This window comes from Camarhynchus parvulus, chromosome 1 (genome assembly GCF_901933205.1).
Source record: "Camarhynchus parvulus chromosome 1, STF_HiC, whole genome shotgun sequence".
NCBI lineage: Eukaryota > Metazoa > Chordata > Aves > Passeriformes > Thraupidae > Camarhynchus > Camarhynchus parvulus.
In genome coordinates this window covers 19,982,216-20,002,446 of record NC_044571.1, presented here as the reverse complement: position 1 = coordinate 20,002,446, position 20,231 = coordinate 19,982,216, and the positions used below count along the sequence as shown (strand labels likewise).

General features: G+C 40.4%; 1 protein-coding gene across 3 annotated transcripts in view; it reads right to left on the bottom strand.

Moving 5' to 3' along the window:
- MID1 (midline 1) overlaps nucleotides 1-20,231 on the bottom strand; it is a 244,596-nt gene that overhangs the window by 133,679 nt on the left and 90,686 nt on the right. Inside the window, exon 1 of one of the 3 annotated variants that reach the window (XM_030946690.1) lies at nucleotides 11,915-12,482. The exons of the other annotated variants lie outside the window; for them this stretch is intronic. The gene's annotated coding sequence lies outside the window, so the exon portion shown is untranslated. Of the gene's footprint in view, nucleotides 1-11,914; nucleotides 12,483-20,231 lie in introns of those variants that run through there. 3 annotated transcript variants of the gene reach the window in all.

The window sequence follows — 20,231 nt, the reverse complement described above, 5'->3', positions numbered from 1 at the left end:
GGAAAGTTAATTATAATTGACCTTACAGCTATAATGCCTGGACTTATGCCTGGCCTGAAGTACAGCACTGCACATCTCTCCATATCAGACCACTTAGGTTATATACCTTTCATGGTGTGTTTTACTGCAATGACAACATCAAATGTCTTTATCACAAAAAAATAGCTTTTCCCAGGAACTGCAATCATGAAATTGTGGGGGAAAAGCTTTGGAATTGTCGCTTCTGCAGGGTGATTCTTTATTCATGCAGTGGAAGATCTAGCAACTCATCAGGAGTAATGTTCTTACAAATGGAACGAAACCCTTTTTTAACAGCATGTTATAGTAAAAATTACTCTCAGAATTTTTTACATCCACGCTGCCCCAGAAGCCCAGCTAACAAATTTCAGAAATGAAGATGCCTAAAGTTATTGGTATATTTGACTTTTTAAAGGATTACATGTACCTCTAGCCCTCATGGACAAGGTTTCACCATCTGGTAGAGACCATTTATTTGCACACACTATATAATGACCTCAAGGCTGAAAAAGTCAGAAGCCTTCCAGCTTGATGAGAAAATTAAGCCTTTTATTTTAGCTGCTTTTTACAGACATTAAAATATCCAACACCCCAGAAGACTCTTACAATTTTGAAAAAGACACTGCAAAGAAAAGTTTGCTAGGAAAATAGTTTTCTAGAGGATTTATAAAACAAAACTCCATTGATCATCCCATTACACTGCAATGGAACTGTGAAGAACAAGTACTATTGGGAATGGTTCTTTCAAGAGAAAGAACCTCCATTGATACAGTCTGGCCTAAGTGTTTAACCCCCTTTGCAAGCCTTCAGAGGTCTTCTTTACCCTCTTTACCTTTCTGTCTTCTACCTTCCTTCCCTTTGTCTCCAAGTTCTTGAAGTTTCTGTACTATTCCTCTCTTTCATTGGTGCTTACCAAGGCAAGTTCTGACTTTGTACCACTGAAAAATCCTATTTTCATCCTCAAGATTTTCAAACAAGGTTCATTCTCAATTTCTAGATAAAGCCTGCTTCCTCTGCTTTCCTAATACAGTTGGAAGACAGATGGTTAATCTTTTCCTTCTCTGCAGACTTCCTCCTGGTCTCCTCTCCTACACAATTGTTTTCCCTCTATGCCTCTCCCACGTACTTTATTTTCTAAGTAACCTAGTCTAGTCTTAGGAATGCATCCCGATATTTTAAAATGTACTTCTGTCAAGAAAAGTAGAGCTGCTTCCCCTGCTATTATGTAGGAATAACACAAACAGCCAGAGCTTCCCTTTTCTTTCCTTTCCTTGCTCTTCCCCTTCCTTTACCCCAAGTACCCCAAAAAAGCAAACACACAGACGTTCCTTGGCATAGCACCAACCAAAGGCACAAACATCTGCCAAAAGATGTTCAGAAAGGCTAGAACAGATTTTCTATCTTAGGATTTTTCAAGAAAAATTTGCAAATCCAGTTCAGTGTTAGAAGGACAGGAAAAGAGGGGAAAAATAAGTTTTCTTCCCCTTTGTCATGATCAAGCTTCCAGCCTCACACTGATAGGTCCAGGAGTTATACCTCACTGATGAAGGTAAATGCACATTTGAAAAAGGGGAGGGATTGAGACAACATTTCCTTTCTCTATCCCCTGCACTTACCTTACAGTTCTGAGAGGTACAGTGCTGTTCAGATATCTGGGGAAGGAGCAGGAGACCAAAAAAATGGGGACAGAGCAGTGAGGAGGCAGTAACAGAAAACCTAGAGCAGTGTCAGGGAGGGGGGCAGCAAGGCTCAATACAAAGAGCTAAACAAATAAAAAATCACTGGACTAAAAGTGTACTAGAATTAGTCTGAAAACTCAAGGGAACATTAGGCAAAAAATCAGCACCATTGGTTATTAGTCTCTTTTGGTGCATACCTGCATCATCAGCTCAAGATAAATGGGGAAATAAAGTGCATTTCTCTATAAACCTGTTTTCTCCAGTAACAGTTTCCAGATTTTCAAGACCAAAATGACACAATCTGTCTTCCTAAAGCTAACTCTTCTACAATTTTTAGAGGTATAAAATCATAGAAATGCACAATAGAAAACAGCATGGAAATAGACAAATTAGACAAAATCCATGATCTAATACTCCAGAACTTCTGGTCCAGAAAGACAGATGAGGCTTGAGAAATAACTAAAGTCCTTTGTGAGTAATCATGCAATAACATTAACTTAAACAGGGAAAATTTTGGGGCTTGTTTTTGTTTTGTTAGGTTGGCCAGGAAGTCCCTCTTGGAGACTGTAGAGCAACTTTATCAACTAAGGCATAATGTGAGCTTAAACAAAGATAAATGTAATGTTCTGTACTTGGAAAGAAGGAATCCCAAGCAGCAGCATAAGCTGGGGACTGATGGGCTGGAGCAACAGCTCTGCTGAAAGGGACCTGGCGGCAGTGGGAGGCAGTGGAGCCAGCAGTGTGTCCTGGCAGGGAAGGGGGGCAGCAGCCTCCTGGGCTGCTCCAGAAAGAGCGCAGTCAGCAACCCAAGAGATGTGGCTATTTCACTCCACTTACAAGGTCACACTGGAATACTGTGACCACTTGTGGACCCTCAGCTGCAGAACTTGAGAAGGGCCCAGCTGAGGCCACTGGGATTATTGGGGTGCTGTAGCACTTGACATATGAAGGAAGGTTAAAGGAAACAGGTTTACTCTGACTAGAGAACAGAAGGTTCAAAGAAGATCTAATCACACTTCTTGAATAACTATCAAGTTAGTTCTAGAGGAAACAGCTACTCTCCAGACAAGGATGCCTGGTGACAGAAGAAATGCAATGGGCATAAAGTGCTGCAAGAGAAATCTGTCTTGATTGAAGGGGAAAAAAAGAAAAAAGAAGATTGGAAGAGGCTGCCAGGAGTGCAGTGGACTCTCATGCGGTGGAAATTCTCAATATTGTTTGAGGAAATTGCTGTAGCAACCTGTGCTGAAGAGAAGGTTGGGCCAGAATCTCCAGAGTACAGTGAGAACTTTACACGAATCCCTGCAGTCTTTCTAGCTATGTGAATCGTCTTGTCAGCCCACAACCATCATCTACCTCATGCATGAGGCTTTTGCTACTCTGGACATATGTGATATATATTTCCAGTCATTGCTAATCCTTCATAAGCAGTTTACACTTTAGTTCCACTTAAAAGAAGGAGGCACATGAGAGGCAAGAGCAGACTCCTACGCTGACAATTTCTTTTGCAGTCAAGACATTCAAGGAGAGTTAAATGCAGGAGGATTTTTTAACCTTCAGTAATAAGGCTTAATTAGGGATCAAGAGCAAATGTTATAGCAAAGAAGAGGCACCTCTGAACACACATTCATATTGAGCTTTTGTTCCAATTAAGCTGGTTAACAAGGGATGTAAGAGCATTTGCATCTGAAGTATGCTCAAAGAATTCAGATAGCTATTACAATTTTTAATTTTACTTGAGCTGAGAATTCTGAGTAAGAGGGACCTTTTCAAGATTAGATATATTTGTGCAGAAATGGTGAAGAACTTGTACAGGTTTAACTTAGCTCATTTTGACACTGAAAGAAAAAAGCTCATGCTGAAACTCAAGAATAAATTTATTGTTATTCAAGAAAATAGGAATTTTTTAAAAATTGTAAAAAAAATTGGGAGATCTGCCTGACATCCCCAATAACACTGACTTCAGCATAGGCAAAATAAGGCTTCAGAGCTACCCATTTTGGACCAAGAAATGTTAAGAAGCAAAAGGGGCAACCTTGCCCTACCCAACATTTGTTCAACACAGTAAGAGGCATAGCTGTGAGAAGGTAGGTAAAGCTAAGGAACAGAAAGAGCTTTCCTTTGCTAACATTTACCAAAATACTGTAACAGCAAAATTTTTCCATTAGAGTAAAGAACTGTAACATCTAATTCCCTGGTTGCTCCCTGATGTACCACAACTTGAGCCCTGGCAAATGTCTTACAAGTCCAGATGGCAGCAGAGGGAAAAAACAACATGAATATAAATATGAAGGAAAGGGCTTGTGATTTTGATGAAGACTAAAAAAACACCTCATTTTTCCCAAGAGAAATAGTGAGGACTTGGAATGAGACCTTATCTTCAGGGAAGAATATGGAGTGGTTCCTTTATGCCACTCTATTTTACATAAGCATCTGGGTAAAGTTAAAAATGCAGGGTCTTAGCAATTAAAAACCTCTGTGGAAAAGGTGTACATAGTTACATATGTTAGCACAGTTATTTTATATTCATGAATTTTACTGAGTTTTAAATACGAAGGGGACAAGATGCTTTTCAGCATTTGTAGCTATAATTTTGCTGTGACTAAATTTACTCCTTTTTGTTACACAGAGGACATATATGAAAGGGAAGCTGGTTTCAGGAGGTTTTTGTTTTGTATCAGGTTTCCCCAGATCTCTAGAATTAGCCTGAAGGATCCTTTTAGAGAGCAAGTAAATATATAAAATATTAGGACAACGCTGCAATGCAAAAAGGATGTTAAATTGCTCATCCAAGGAGATGACATAACAAATACTGACATAATTTCCAAGCAGCAAAGCAAAACTAGGTCAAATCACATTGACCTATCTAACATAATAAGCCCTTTTTTTCAGATTTTTACAATGTAGACTGTGTCTCCAGGCATTAATGTCCCCTATTATCAATGTATAGTGTTGTCACTCTGCTTTAATGTCTTATCACCATGTTGTGTTAATTAGACCAAAACAATACAATGCACTTTTGAACTGCTTAAATCCCAGTGTAGAAGCTCTGTCTAAACTATAATTCTGAGGTTTCCCAGTTAGAAATGAAGTCATTAATCATCTACCTGTTTCAATAGGTGCTTTCAATTTTGACCTGTATGGTTAAAACCTAGGCTTCCTAAGTTGTTCAAAACAAGGCTCACATAGCTGGCATCTCTCAGTGAGGAAATGCATGCTGGTATCGATGGCATTTGGTACAAGGCACAAGCAAAGAGTATTGCATGGTCAAACCTGGTCTGTGCTTGACAAGAAGTCCCTGACCAAGAGCTTTAACCACATGCACTGCCCTGAAAGGAACAATCCTTTTCCTTGCCCAGGCCAGCCTTCCCTTCCCCTATTTTATTGTTCCTCTGCACATCAGATTTACAACTCACGTATTTTTCAGTGAGATTATTTACAGAGTTGTGTAGGCTTCTGCCTACAGTCTCTCGTAATTCCAACAAGAACAGAAGCACAAGGAGTAAGAGAGAGATCTGCCTGTATCCCTGCATCCAGAGCTGAGGTGGAACCAGAGACCGGGCTGAGGGCTTGAGACCTCACTGCCCAGGGAGCTGGAGCTTGTTCCAAAGGAGGAAAAAAGCAGAGGCACATCTTGGTGGTCCACAAAGGAGAAGGTGTCAATAGAGTGTACATCTTCCATGTGAAATACATCATACAGATTTTGCAGTAAGGGTGTAATATTAGGTACAATCCAATGATAAATCCAAAACCCCTTCCAAAACTTTTGAAGCTTGCTTGGTGATGAAGAGATCCTTAAAACTGGGATGCTGGCTGTTTTTATGATGGAGTGGCTAGATTTGACAACTCCAATTCTAAATGTAAATTATGAAAAAGTGTTTCTTCTTCCTTTTTTTTTTTTTCATGTCTCCAATTACCTCTCAGGAAGAGAATTCCCCAAGATAATAGATAAAACAAGCCAAATTTAAAAAAAGAAATCCTACCCCAAACAAAACCCCGAAACCCTAAATCAAAACAAAATAAAAACCAAAAGGGATCATGTTTCCATGTGGAATAACTACTAAAAAGTGGATTTTTTTTGAGAACAATTTTGCCATAAAATATTTATTTCTCAGTATTTTTTGAAAGAAAACATCAATCTCAGCTACTACCTCAAATAAAGGTAAAGAAAAAAAGGGAGATCCCAGAGATGGTGTGGAGGGGGAGGGAGGGTCTCATCTAAGCAAGCTGTCGCTTCACCTGAGTCTGCAAAGTGCATCAGCTTGCCAGAACCACAAATGAGTCTGCCCTATCACTCTGGTGTGTGTGTGCGTGGGGAGGGGGGATCTCTCTAAGCTCCAGCTGTTCAGTAATTAAATGCCTGCAGACCCAAAGAGAAGGGTCAATGCCATTAGTCCTGGGCACCGCACAGGTGCACAGGACAGCCTGGGTGAGGAGTGATGGGAAGATGTTGCTGTCACCAAAGGCATGAGAAATATGTTTGCCTTCCTGACCCAAAATGTGCAGCGACTGTCATAACCTGTCACCAGCTTCTTTCTGGAGCCATAAAATGTTTCTCCATAAATATTTTCCTTAAAGACTATCACACTACAATAAAAAAATCCTATCAGCCCCATGGATCTCCTCATTTACTGTCCTTTTATTCCTTTTACAGGAATAAAAGCCTGGAATTTCTTTTATTTGTTTTACTATCTTAAAATTGTTCTTGCACCCAGTTATCTCAACACTTATTCAATCAACAAAGTTGATAAAACTTTTTGGGCCAAACAAACATTGCTTCTTTGCCAGCTTTTTTTCTCCTCCCACATCCCCCGGGAAGATATAAATACTAATGATAAAAAAACATGACATGACAGCAAATGGGAAAGAATTTTAAAGAATTAAGACCTATTTTTACTGTTTAGAAAAGAGATCAAAATCAGCTTCCCACCCTTTAGCGCTTTTCCCAACTTTCAGACAGGCTGGATTCTGCACGGCAAGCCAGGGATCTCAGGGATATGCACTAATTCCTTACAGCTTGCTAAAGCATTACAAGCTCTAAGCTGCACGACTGTAATAAAGACTTTGAACCAGAAACAGGCTAAAGAATGAAATACCCTATGAAGTCTGAAATTCACTTCAAACAAAACTCCAGCACACATCCAAAAGGCAATTAATACAACTGTGTGTGAATACTTGTCTGCTCCTTTCCCTCCACTCAGTCTTCACCCACAGACAAATTAAACGGTTTCTCCAAATGCTGAAGCATTTTTTGAGCCTCAGCAGATTCCCTGAGCATTCACCACCGCGAGCTCCTTGTTCCCAGCATTTCATTTTCCTTGAGCCCAGGCTCCAGCAGACCCCTTACCTCTCGTGCTACTCTGTGGAGGGACTCTGAGGTCTGACAACTTTTTTGCAGTGCTCAGAAGCTGTTGAGCCCCTCTGTGGCACTGCCTGCTTCCCTGTCCCTTGCCAGGGGGGAAGCCCTGAGACCAGGCAGCGTTGGGAAGCCGGCAGCCAGCGCAGCAGAGGGCTGGGCAGCCAGAGGGAGGGAGCTGGAGACAGACCTCATCAAAGGTAGGAGGCCTGGTGGGGATCATGGAGACAGAGATACACATCTAAATAATTCAGGCACTAATAAAAGCTTTAGAGGTTGGGCTCTGTTCAAGACGTGAAATGAAGCTGAATTTTGATGTATTTCAGGCTTCCATCAATGCAGAACGTGGCGTTACTTAATAACCTGACACTGAAAAACCAACATTATTTTAAAAGTATTCCACATAAAGTTAATGAGGAAAGTGGCTATGGATATGTATATTTACAACTTTAGGTTGAAATTCTATCATGGGAAGGTTTTGAAAGCTTCAAGTCTGACCTCTACAGGTAGGCTGCTGAAATAGGAACAGGATCTTGGGATCACAAATTGCACACAAAACTCTTACAAATCAGCAAAAGGTAATGGATCAGATGCACGACTTAACATCACACTATCATCAGTGCCTCCTGAAGCCATATTTTAAAAACACAACTATTTGTATCATCATCTATGGGAATCTGGCTCCTGCAAATGCTTCTTTTGCAAACTGCATAGACAGTGCAGCACCACAAGAAAAAGCACATCCAGCATGAATATTTTTACATTCAAAAGTGTAAATGGGTTATGCTCTGCTTTTTATTATCCCTCCCCCTTCCTCACCAATCTTCCACACGATCTACTCTTGCAGAGCTACAGAAACAAGCATTGCTTTGAAACTGATAACATTCATTTGCGTTTTGCACAGCTGATGTTTTCAAATGCCCTGATTGGTGCCACCTTTTTCTAATCAGAACCAACCACTCTAATAAACTACCCTTTGTCAGGGGACCCCATCCCCTCTGTTCCCACCAACCTACAGCACATGTTGCTATAGCTACTCTGCATGTCTATTTACCACACAAGTGATCAAAGGGAGCAGACAACACACACACAAAAAAAAACCTCCTCACCAGGCTTCCTACCCAGCAAAGTCCAGCCACTAATTAACTGATACACTCCCAGCCTGCAGACTCTGTACACCTGTTTTCTTTATTCTGCATGGTACACACACAAAATAAAGGGCAGCATTCTTTAAGATGGTCTTTCTTCCCTTGCAGGCCAAACAAACAACAAAACATCCCAGGATGAACTCTATAAGAGAAGGCAAAGGATTACAGAACTTCAGGATAAAAATACAACTTTTCTACAGAAGAACGCATTAGGAATTTTAAAAGGCATGCAAAAGAAAATAGGAAATAAGAAACACATGCTAAAAACTTAAACAGCTGAAAGGAAAGGGGGTGATTTTGAATTTTGCATATGTTTTGCACAGAAATTGTATACAGCCTTTGTTCACTTGGTGAATTACATGCACACTAAAAGCCATATGACCGCAGACACGATAAGTAATTGTAATGGTTTTATGTATCTTAGAAATACAATTTTTCATTTTTAGGTGGCCTGTAAGTTAAGAGTTGTTTAGTTGAACCTCTTTATGTAACAAAGGGCTCAAGGCTCAAGATTGCCTCGATCAAAGTCAATGGTACTTCAATAGGAAGAGGCCAAAATAAGGAGCTGCATTTTTTGTCAATGACACTCCTGCGAGCTGTACTTCAGGGATATATTGTGGTTGAAAGGGAATGAAAATAAAGTATTAAAATTGATCAAACATTTGATTTTCTGTGAAGTAGGCTTAGGAAACAAAATAGAGCCCACAGTGCCCTCTCCAGTTCTGTGGCAAACACAGGGAATCCAGCCTCATAACTGTGTCCAGCCTCAAAAACCTCCACCTTCATGAATGCTAAGCACCCCTTTAGGAGTTTCCATCACTTGCAAAAATAACAAACTGAACTCAGTACTCTGCAAAGCAAAAAAAAAAAAAAAAAAAAAAAATTTACTTGCAAAAGCTTTTTTCTTCTCTGTTAGTTGCAAAAAAAAAAAAAAAGAACTATGTAAGATACAATTGCACTTCTGCTTCCTAACGTTAGTCTTACAGCACACACAAAAGGGTGTATTTCCTGTGGATGTTTAAACTTTTACTGATACATTGTGATCAGCATAGTTTCCCAGATGGGATAGAAATGGGATAGAAATGCTCCTTTTTTGGTTGTCGGACCTTATTTGTCCAACAAATAAGGTGGGTTTGAGGTTATTGTATGAGACAGCAAGAAGACAGCTCTTGCTGAGGTTTTCAATGATCAGCTACAAGTGACTGCTTCTTTACACTCTCTCATTTACCAGTGTCAGGTCAGTATTTACACCAACCCCTGTGACCTGCTGGAGACTATTGGACTGGCACAGTAGTAAAGTAGGTTGAATCTTATCAACAGGCTGCATATTACATTTCGACAGTAATTCCTCCACTTCAATTGGGGAAATTAGTGCATTTTTCTTTCTATGTGCTATTGCTCTGTAGCTGTGGGTTGCCCTTGGGTCAGATCAGTCATCAGCATAGCGCATGGTTTCATTCCAACACCTGCAGTACATTGCCATGTGCCTATGTCCTTGATGGTTGACTCTGCAACACCAAATTGAGCTACAGCTCCTACCAAGAGCCTCTCAAAGTGGGAGCACACTCACTCCCAAAGCCTGTGAAAAGGAAGGAGTTAACCCACTCCCTCCCAGCTGGGGTAAGGATGAGGAAAGGATTACCAAGGAAGGGCAGAGAGAGCAACAGGACAGGTAGGAAGAGATGATTATAAGGTGGAAGAGAAGGTAAAAAAGAGCTCTCTGTTGCTCTGAATAGGAGGGCCATGGAAAAGTCACCCTCTGCATATAACTTTCCCTTAACAATTTCCAATCAGAAACGGGAATGAGGGCTCCAGCTTCACATGACTCCAGTTTCTAAGTGTCTGCTGTAATGGATTTCCTAAACGTTTTATACAGCTACTTCATGGCCCATCACAACCTTCATTTCCCACTGAAACGGGAGTTCTGCTGACAGGGGCTGATGCACACAGTAGCTCAGCACCACCCTGACATCCAGCTCCCTGCGCTGTGTCCCTCGGGCTCCAGCAGTGCCCACAGAATTTCCCGGCCAAAGTGAAGATATTTGCGCACAGCAAGGCAAGCGAAGGCAGAGGAATAGCCCCAAAGTGTTCCTTTGGCACGGAGAGAGGAGCGGCGCTCGGGGCAGGTGCGGAACAGACCCTGCCCGGCGGGCGCGCCCCCGAGGAGCGCGGCGGGAGCGCGCAGCCCCGGACGGGCCGGGCCTGGCGAGAACCCGCCTGTGCCTGCTCCTTCCTCGGGATGGAATGTCCCCCCCATCCCTCCTCCTCCTCTGCAGGGTACGTGTGTGCCTTAGCCTTCCCCCTCCGCCCCCATTCTCGGTTAGGCTCATTTGCCTTGCTCTTTTAACCCACCGCTTATGAATCTTCATTATTCCTGAAGCCTGTTCTTTAGGTGGAAATATTTCAGGAGAGTAAAGTGCACGTTCCACAGAGCATTTTACACTTTGTTATTACCGTCCTGTAACATTTCTGCTTCTTTTGCACTCCTCGTTGGTAACCCCCTGTGCCAAAGTACCCTCTTGTGGTGATAATGATTTTTGATGACTACGTGCATCCAGCTGACCAGCCTGGGTATATAAAATGCCCTTCATTGTGCTTTGCAAGGACAAGAATTTCTCTCTCTTTAAAGAGTGGTGATTTTGCTAGTGGGAACAAGAAATACCTTTCTTCTTCTATCACCTGCGTTTTTCTTCACCCTTCCTCACCTCCTATAACTTAGAGAAAACTGGCAAGGAAGGTGGGATTTCCCACCATGGTTTCAGAAAGCGAGTGTAAAACAAATGTTCCATTTGCACTACAGGTGCAAAATCCTCACACATGCATTTCCTGGACATGTACTATAAAAGTCCCCCTGAGAACTGAATGAATGACACCCACACAGAAAACCTAGATAACTTCTATTACCTCTTATTTACATATTGCCTACCCAATAAATAACATATTATGAGCAAGTTTAGGAAGTGGACTGGCTTTTTAAACTGGGACAGATCTTTGAATGATACAGCCAGTTGTTCTTCCTCCCACAAGGCTCTTCTAAGTGTACATTGTTGCTGTAAAACTATGAAAAACAAGAATAAAAAACCTTTTGCCACTGTGCTTTATAACTGTGGGAATGAAAATAAAAGATCCTTTTGTCTTCTCAGGTGAATGGAAGTCTTTAAAAAACCCCTAATTTGAATAATCTTAGGAAAAAAATCCCTAGAAAACCCATCTCAAAGTACTTTTGTGAAGCTGCATGACAGCTTGAAACTACTACGTTTTAAAACAATCAGAAGATTAAAGCACTGGCAGGCAAGGAACTCACGCAGAGCTGTTTAATAAATTATCCTTGGGCTGAATTATTGGCATATTTAGGCTTATAACACAGCAAGCTCTTTCGCATGTCACAAACAGGCTGCGAGACAGCCTACACAATGCCCTTAGACCATGGCAAACTGGAATTGATTTACATAGCTCGCAAACCGCTTCCATGCTCCCCGCCAGTCCAAAACGCACCATGGCTTGCCTGGCATCCCTTCCCTGCCTACCGGGGGAATCGGGGAGGCAGGGATGCCTCCCCCAGGGAGGTGGGGGGAAAGAATTTTTTTTTTTTCTCCCCACACGGAAACTTACAATTATAAGAAGAAAATAAAGAGTGGGGGGAAAGCAGCGGAGATCGGCAGGGGTTGGGAGCGGCGGTGGCCGGAGCCGGCGGGCAGTGAGTGGCTCCTTACCTGCCTCATGGTGAGATTCCCATCATCCATCCAGCCGGCCAGGGGCTGCTCACTCCGCGCTGCTGTCGGCAGGGCACAAATCCATCCACAAGTTTCCCACCGTAAGCAAGTTTCCCTCCCTCCTCTTTCCTGCCTATTATTTCCCCCCCTCTTTTTATTCTTGGCTAGGGGGGAGCCCTAAGACAATGTCAAGTTTCCCAACCTTCTTTGCCCAGCCTATGAAAAGTCGGCGGCGGGGAGGCAACTGTCCTGCCGGCTCTGATTTCAAACCCAGCCCAGGGATGGAGCAGTTGGCTGTGGAATGGCCTCGCCAATCACGGGGAAGGGGAGGGCGGCAGAGCACATAAAGGCTGCTGCCTACACGCGGATTAGGAAAGCTTTCAAGGATTTAAAAGACTGAAAGCAGCTGGAAACAGTGTCTAGGGCTACAAAGAGGGAAGTCAATTTGCGGTGTAAGAGATTATTCCCATTCTCATGTAACTGCTCCGGCTCTGCTCGAAGCTTAGCAGACTCCCAGGCAAGGATATGTAAATGCCCAGCTGAAATTACTGCAGCATCAGAGTGATGCAGGAACGCTCGACAGCCGCCCGGTAAAGTGGCGATATCCCGTCTCCAGAAGCACCGATTTCCTCGTGTCAGATTAAAGGGAGAATAACATAATGACAAGAGCAGGAAGTAAAATTCCGTTTGCCATTTACATTAAGGGCAAGTGCCTGTCTGTTGGAAGGAACAAAAATATATGTGTGGGTCCGTAGGCTATGGAACTGTTTTGTTGCAGAGTTTTATTTGTTTCGGTGGCAAATGTTTAATCATCCCTAGCCTCAATTCATTGTCTGCTTTCCCTTCTTTAGGGAGGGTGGCTTCCTCATTCCTGAAGCTGAGTTTTTCATGCACGATAACAGTGGACTCGAAATGCAACTTCAAAGAAAGAAAAATAATATGTTTTGTTTTGTTTAGTTTTTTAACGAGATCAGCTGCTATCTGCTGCCCCTCGGTGGCTTTCATTAAAATCAACAAAAAAAGACAAAATCAAACATCTCAACTCTGAAGTGCCATTGCTGTTTGGGTTACACCTTTCATAGAATTATAGATTTGTTTGGATTGGAAGGGACCTTGAAGAAAATTTAGTTCCAAATTTCTGGAGTTAAAAAAGCCCACAAAAACAAACAAACAAACAAAAAACCCAAGTAAGCAACAACAACAAACCAAAAAACAAACAAAAAACCCACAAACAACAACAACAACAAAAAAAAAAAAAAAAAAAAAAAAAAAAAAAAAAAAAACACCAGAGAAGTGCAAGCCTGCAAACTGATACCAGCCAATCTTCTCCAAAGTGGAGGCTTCTAATTTTTCTAACTTAGTATCAGCTCAGAAGCCTGTTAGTCATTCTGTTCCGCTCTTAATGGAAATCAGTCTTTTGATCTTAGGGAACAATCAGGCAAATCTGATGCTTGAAGTAATGCCCCAATATCGTGAATTTGCTTCATGGTAGGCTTTATCTACCAATGAAAAAATTAGCCACTATCCATAAAAACCCTTAGCAGTTCGAGTAATCTTACTGAATTGAGTTACAGAAAAAAATTTACAATGATATGTTTCCAGGATTTTAATTAAAAGCTCCCAAAAATAGATTTCCTTTTAACTTATGATAAGCTCCAGCAGTGGGTATGTCACAGGGAAAGAAAGAAAATACTGAAATATGTACTTATTTGTTTTTCCATTTAAAGACAATGATAATTTTTCTTGCCTCTGCAACAAATAAAGGGCCTAAAGGAACTTGCATAATATTGGCACTGTCTAGACCAGAAGCATGGCAGGGATGAAGAGAAAACTTGACTGAAACCACCACTGGAATTTATCCAGGTCCAACTTTATTCTTGCCTGGTCTGTGTCCTCAGAAGGAAGGATCCAATTTTATGTTTTAATGTACAGCACCAACCATCTCCAGGGTTCAATATAACAGCTGCATAAGGGTAAGACAAACCACTTTCTGTAGCCAATGTGGAGACAAGTGAGTGATGCCCCAGTGATGATCTAATGCTGCCCACTTGCACAACAGCTTGAAGCAGCTGCAATGCAGAGAGGGAGGTGCATTAAGAGCACTTAACAGGAATGCTTGTCCTCTGTTCCCCAAGCATAGCTCGGGGACACCTGTCACTTAAAATGAGTACATATATATATATATATATATATATATATATATATATATGTGTGTGTGTGTGTGTATAAAAAATATTATATATATTTATATATAAATATTATATATATTTATATATTAAAATATTTATTATATATATATTTTTTCTACTTTAAATCTGGGAGAATCCTCTCCAGGATGCATTGAAAGGAAATATAAATTTACTTTTTCAAAATAATTAGAACATTAGGGGTAAACTACCCCGGTGAAGAGGATGTAATAAAAAGTTCAAAACTTACAAAATTAGTAAGGATTATAAAGGATTCACACAAACCCCCTATATGTGATTTCAGGGTTTTAAGAAGGGGATTATTAGGACAGTTTCAGAGTTTCATGTGGGAACAGAGCAAAAGTTTCTGTAAGAACTCAAATGTTATAAAGATAAAACAATTGTGTAACTTTTCTGGAAATGCAGATACCTTTTCTCATACAACATGCACAACCTACAGAACTGGGTGGGTACTGCATTTTACTGAAAACCCAGCAGAGTCTGGCATCAAAAATAAGTGGATTGTATAAGATGAAAATTGATTTCCAGTATTAGCAAAAAAAAAATGAAACCTTTAAAATCAATGACCTATGTTCAGGGTGGGGTGTGGATTATTTTTTTTTAATCCAGAGTCACAGAGCTCCTATTCTATTTATGCCATTCACTTTCCACCTTTGAGAAATGTACTTTGTAACGTACCCACACTCAGTTGCTGGAGTTTTTTGGTGTAGTACAGTTTTTGTAGTCCAGAGCAAGATGAGTCTGCACCAGTTGCAGGGGGTGCATTGGTATTATTACACACAGTGGATTCAGAAAACAGGGTCCTGCACTTCACTTCCCAGAGTATTCTGAGTGGCACAAGAGGAAAAGAGAGGATCTATATCTGAGGTGGTTTGAGGGTAGTCAGCATCCAAAGACGCAGATAAACAGCTGGATATGAGGAAAAGGAATTGCTGTCTGGGATGCAAGAAGACAGGTGCTGGTTTTTACACCTTCCTCTGAAAATCAGATTTCCTATCTATAACCCAAGTGTATGTGTGTGCATGAGAAAGCCCTGTGGTGTTTGGGGAAGTGAAAGGAGATTCTGTCCCTGACAGAGAAAACTTTTACAGTCTGTTAAGTGGGACCAGTGAAGGTAAGAGCAGCCAGAGGAGCTAATGCCAGGTGCAAGTTCAGACATCACTGGGAGCAAAAAACTGTATAAGCCAGACCAAAGTCATGGTAGGGACTGCAATAGTTTTAAAGGATTATTATTTAATTAATCCAAGTTAACAGTTAAATGGCTACAAGCACACCAAGCCATTGGCAGTTTTACATTATGTGAACACTGGTTATCAGCAGTAATGGTCACATATCCCTCTTATCAAACCCCTTGGAGTTATGAGTGACACACAAATGCCAAAGTAGCTCTGACCTTGCTGCTCACTGTGGATGCCTGCCACAGTCCTTATCACACACCAAACACTCCCAGACACAAAGGGCAGACACACAAGCCCTCCATCCAGCCTCACGTCTCGAGCATTATGTTGCCCCCTTTCACTAAAGGATAACTTTAGCTGGGCTTCCATTATTGGCAGCATTGATCAGGAAGACCTTCAGCGTGGTTCATGCTGCTCTGCTCTTGACTTGGCAAAAGTAGTCAGCAGGCACTTGTGAGAGCTCAGGCTCTTGGGCTCTAACTAAAAATCCTTGCTCCTTTTGCTACTTAAGACAAAGATATAATGTTAGAATGTGTCGTGAGCCAGTGTATGTAGTCGAAAAAGCTTTGAGAGTTCCTATAACTGTGCAGAAAACCTCACCTCTGTAATATCAGTTACAAATTTTACATTATGTAAAAATATCACACATTTTTTATAAAGACATAGTAAATTAGGTGTTGAGTACTCTTTGTCAGCACATCAACTATTTTTTAAAATGTTCATCTAAATTTAGTGGGAAGAGGCTTAGTTCAGTGCTTATCAACACAGTGTGCCATTTTGAAGGTTTTAAGCTGTGACAAGGCAAAGACAAAAATCTTGATACCAAAAATGTATCACTGTTTCAGAATCTGAAACTTTTGCTCACTGATTTTTTAACTACTTCTTATCTACTTTCATTGTTTCTAATAAATTACCAAACACAGGAATTATTTTGAACTGGGATCAAATGCAAAACAGCCTAATGTGGGATCACTCAGTTGCTGGAGTTTTTTGGTGTAATACAGTTTACGTAATCCAGACCAAGATAAGTCTGCATCAGCTGCAGGGGGAGCACAGAACAGGAAGTGGCAAAAATTACTTTCTCTCATTAGCTGAATTCCAGCTGCCATGGAAATCCTCCTGGGCCCAGAGAATTTAATATACGCTAAAGACAGAGAACCACTCCATTTCTTTACTGAGCTGTGCCAAACAAAGACAGACCAGACCCCAGGATCTGATTATATGGAAGAAGTGAAAGAGTTAGCAGAGAAATATATGACCCAGCATTATAGGTTAGAAAGAAACAACCCTAGTTTGAAAATGAGCATCTTCAGGTATGAAGTCAATCACAAATATATTGCCTTTAATCTGCAATATAGACAACTAATAAAAACATGTTTTTCAAAATAAGACAAGCAGCTAGACTGCTGCACTTTGAGAGAAAAATGTAATATTCACACCTAAACTATTGGCATTGAAATTAATTCCTAATTGTTTTTATAGTCCCTCCCTTGGTAGTTTTAAATTGGTACCTGCAGGAAGAGCAGGATGTCCAGAATACAAAATACTTCTTAATAACCCCATATAACACTAGAATACTTAACTCAAGACAACACTGGCATTTAAAAATAACCTCTAGAAGAACTGGCACAAAATAGGAGGTTGTAAGATGAAGACAAATTTATGAGAAGACTGTATAAAAAAAGAGGAAAAATGCTGAAATACCCCAAATATGAAGAACTGTTCTCAAGATATGAATATTATCATGCAATGATTTCAAATGATATAGTTAACATTTGTGAATGTAAGACTGTACAGGGCTTGGATCTCACCAAGCAGTACTTAGCTACTTTTATAAACATTGCTGCAGTGAATGCAGTGAAGACAAACTGACTGTGCTGGCAGAATGTCTGAATCATGGTATCTAAATGCACACACATTTTCTGACAGAATTTTAAAACTAGGACCAGCAGTGTCAGACATCCTTACATGTACCCATACACACTGAAAGCCACAGTGCACAAAGGTGTCCTTAAGGTGGATTTTTGGGGAATTCATTGCCTTTCAAGACTCAGCCTTTTGGAAGGGTATCAGTAAAACAGGCAGATGTGAGGAAGATCAGGGCATCCTTCAGTCCTCTTGGTGGAACAACCCTTAGAAGACCATTCATCCTTTACAGAATCACTCAAGGTGCTCTGATCTCACTTGGGACTGCACCAGCCACAGGCAAGAGAGAAGGGAAGATATCTTCAGGACATCTTCTTTCTCCATAACTTATCCAAACTATGTAATCCTCAGCTCACACGGACAAAAAGGTGGTTAAACAATTATCCATCTGCACTTGCCTTAGGACTACACTGACTAGACTTTTTGATTAAGGCTTTTTAATCAAAAGAATAATATCTGCTGGATTTCATTTTACTACATCTGCTATGAGGCAGATACTTGATCTGCTAGGCTGAACAAGCTGGTGCACAGTCATGTGTAATAAATTAGTGATCAGAAGACAGATAGTCTATTCTAAAATTCTATGGAAGTATAGTAAGCTAAAAAGACTAACAAAGAAGGATGCTACAAGGGTTCAGAATTTCTAAAACATCTGTTCTCTACTATATATAAATGCTGAATTAAATGGAAATCATAATTAGTTTACCACTACTTTTCCATTTGATTTCCTAGGATTTTACAATTAGTTGTTACTTCAGTGATAATTATACTTCATTACTCTTAGAAGTAGTAGATAATAGTTAAATTACTACATTTTTTTAATATTCCAGTCCTTAGAAGCCTCTATGAAAAAAATAATTTTAAAGTAAGAAGTCAGGGTTTGCCTTATGTGTCTGTGACCTCTATTAGCCTACAAAACAAAGAGAGTAACTTTGTTCCATTGCATTTTGTACCAACTGCTTATTTAGTGACCAATTGCAAAAGTCAGTCATGAAGTGATTCAAGATAAGCAAATAAAGATTTGGGCAAACAGCAGAAGTTATAACAAACATGCCTTTGTCAGCCAAACATTGAACAGTATCTGGCAAAATCAATATTTTTCTCCTATTCCAGGAGATATATCCAAATATATGTTTACACAGGTTCAAGGGAGAGTCATCTGGCCACAATTTCACTAAAACAAGTTAAAGCCTAAACTGATAAATTGTCACTTGAAGCAAGCAGGCATCTACTCAAATCCCCATTATCTGTGTGTTAGCTGAGATCATCAAACCATGCAAATCCTTCCTTTCGAAATAAAAGCCTCTAAATCACAGGTTTAGCAAAAAAAGCATGTAACACTCACAATTAAGCCACTCTGCTCTAAAACAGAACCTGCATGCAGCAGGTTAGACATATCATATGCCATGCACAAGTGTGTCAGAAGTGGGAAACTCTAAGTACTGTTGAGACCATGCCACGTCCAGGAAGAACTACAGAGAGATTGACTCTGTGTTGCAAAACTTTCCAAAACAGAAGAAATGCTGGTGTTTTAACATCTTGTCAAAATCTAAACTGGGACAAGCCATTAACAGGAAAAACTGGGATATTTCTGCACAAATTTTATTTCCTCATATTTCTTGTTCTCAGAAAACATTTGATATTTCAATGTTCTGTTGTATTTCCCTGGTGCGACACTACACAGTTTTGGTCACACAAAGGTAAAAAAAATTACTTCAGGTATCTCTTTAAAAATCCCAGGATTTTCTCACTGAAGGGACAACCAACCAATATTTTGCCGACCTCAAATCAGTATTTCAGCTAAGATCAATGGAGCCAAAGTTGTCTAAAAGCTCAAGTCAGACTAAAGTATTGTTATTTTATTTTTCTAATCATGAAAGTTTGCCAGCAGTCTGCACTATCTCATGAAATTTAGTTTAATAAGAAGATTATTTTTTGCTGACGAAATTCCTGAGAACATTTTTGTAGAGAATTCTCACTTTTCTCTTTTTTCCATGTCCTGGCTACCCATGCCAGCCCCCTGCCCCATGGGAAAAGGGTTTCTGTGAAACAGCAGCCTGTTGGAATGGGGGGTACTAAAGTTACCTGTCAGCTATGCAGCAAGGGGGTCACATGGAAAACCTAAGTGATGTGATTTGGAATCATATCTTAAACACTGGAAATATGAACTGCAGCCAGAAAATTACTTGTGCCCGGAGTGCAAGGTGTTTCATCTCCTTCACTGGAATTCTCAGACTGAGTATTCAAGCTGTCTTTATACTGCTGAGGATAATAAAGGAGAGAATAAATATAAATGCTAAAACATTGAACATTGCTGTAATCAGGGCAGCACAGTCTCTGCTATAAGCAGGAATTAAAGACACAATAAGACTAATCTTTGTAGATGTAACTACAAGTTTCTGGACTAAATCTAAGTATTCAGAATGCAAAAGTGTGTATTAACCAGACAACACAACAATCAGACTACTGAAATTATTTCTAGAAATATGTGTGTCTGTGTATGTGTGTGCATGTAGACATCCATGAATGTGTAGAGAAATGCATTCAAATTCTTCAAGAAAAATTCAAGGTATATGCTTGGACTTTCTCAGGGAAAAAGAACTGAGTCTTAAGGTGCTCTTCCCTACAACTGAACAAAATATTTCCCTACTCAGGATACCAGTGGATTGCAGTGTTGGTGTTGAGATGAGGTTGTAGGGGGTGGGTTGGGGAATGACAGCAAAAACTTTAACCCAAATCCCAAATCCTTAAACTCTGGCCAGGAAAACTGCTTTATACAACTGAGAATTTGCTAACATATGTGACTCATGATTCTACTCACAAGCTTCTGAAGTTCACTGGGGTTACCATCAAGGTCAGATTACCTATGAAATATCAGATTACTACACCTTCCCCCTGCTTCAGAGCAACCCTTGGTACTGACCATGTAATATATTTATGTGGGAAGGTTAACACTAAAACCATCACATTCCTCTAATTTCAGATGAGAAAAACAGGCATAGAATT